Genomic DNA, 1,876 nt, shown 5'->3' on the forward strand with positions numbered 1-1,876 from the left:
CACAGCAACCTCCAACTCCTGGGCTCAAGCAAGTCTACTGCCTCAGCCTCCCAAGTAGCTGGGACCACAGGTGCCTGTCACAATGCCCGGCTATCCTCAACCTTCTAAGTAGCTGGGACTACAGGCACCTGGCTAGTCTTTTAGAGACAAGTTGTCACTTTTGCTCAGGCTGGTCTCAAACTCCTGAGCTTAAGAAATTCACCCACCTCAGCCTCCTAGAGTGCTAGGATTATAGGTGTGAGCCACTGCACCCAGCTCTGTAACAACTCTTGAGACTTTACTGGGAAATAGGAAACCTAGGATCCCCATATAGCACATCCTAATCCCACCTGCCCAGTGTCCACATACCCTCCAGCACACATACCTCACCACACTACACACGTGCCTCAACTGTCTTCCCCCTTTCTGTAGCAAGTCTGTCACTTCCATCCCTCTCTGCAGTCGATGGAGGAATACGTACTTAATTTTAAGTGACAGACACACTAAAGACGTCTTGATGTTTTAATTTGACAAAAACGCCTTCACCTGTAAGTGAGTTAGGGTCCAGACAGGAAATCATTCAGAGCTGAATCCCGTTTGTACCTCTCCTCGATCCCATTAACGGCGCAAACACCAAATCCCCATTGTACTTTTTGCTGTGAAAGCCTTTCTTGTCAGCATACATCGTGAACATACTTTGTGGGTTCCTACAGGGAGGGGCACCCTGTGGTCCCATCAGCAGTTTTTCTCCTTCTGACTCGTTATGATAACAACGTTTGTTTATACAGTCAGCACTTAGAAATTCAGGATAATGTGAAACACTCTAAACTTATGACCCAACTCTTCTGGAACTATATTGACTTGAAATATTTTATCCCACCATCTCCACAAACCACCGTGTTAGGAAAAAAAGCAAGTGTTAAAAATGCTGCTGTGGGTTTGGATGGACTGAGATTTGAATCACAGCTCTGCCACCTACAAGGCTGTGGGATGGTAGGCAAGATGATTTACTTTCAAAGCCTCAATTTTTTTTTTACATGTACTTTCTCAGAGTTTAGGTGAGGGTAAGATAAGGTTCTGTATGAAAGCAGTAACATAATGCTTTGTATATAAAAAAAAGCTTATAAATTTTAGCTGTTATTAGTTAATTCAAATTGTTTTGTGTGTCATTTCATTTGTTCTAAAAGCCTTTTATATCCAGAAATTCCCCAGAAACTATTTTGGAAATCCAACAGTTTTTATTTATAAAGCTTGGACCTGAAGACAATGGAGGGTACGTTAAACATACAATCTGTATGTCTGTTTTAAGTTTACATTTTGAAGTTTTTCTTTTCTATGACAAAGAAATGAATAAATAGGGGCGGCGCCTGTAGATCAGCAGGGTGCCGCCCTCATATAACGAGGGTGGTGAGTTCAGGCCCGCCCCGGCCAAACTGCAACGAAAAAATAGCCGGCATTGTGGCCTGCGCCTCCCAGCTACTCTGGAGGCTGAGGCAAGAGAATCGCCTAAGCCCAGGAGTTGGAGATTGCTATGAGCTGTGTGACGCCACAGTACTCTACTGAGGGTGATAGAGTGAGACTCTATCGCTACAAAAAAAAAAAAAGAAAGAAATGAATAAGTAACAGAATGAATTTACTTGAAATTTATTTTCAGTCCTTCTCTTGCTCTGAGTGTTTTATGTAGGGTGACCAGACGTCCCGCTTTTGGCGGGAGAGTCCCGCTTTTTAACAATTGCTCCCGCGTCTTGCAGCGTTTTAAAAAAGTCCCGATTTTTGGAAAGAATGCACCAACGTGCCGGAGAACAGGAAGGGAATATACGGTTTTGGGCTGCCATGTGGCTGTTTCGCCAGAATATGAGTTTTATATTATTTTTGTTAATTTTATAATGTTAAGCTG

This window comes from Otolemur garnettii, unplaced genomic scaffold, assembly GCF_000181295.1.
Source record: "Otolemur garnettii isolate 467f Iridium unplaced genomic scaffold, OtoGar3 scaffold00063, whole genome shotgun sequence".
NCBI lineage: Eukaryota > Metazoa > Chordata > Mammalia > Primates > Galagidae > Otolemur > Otolemur garnettii.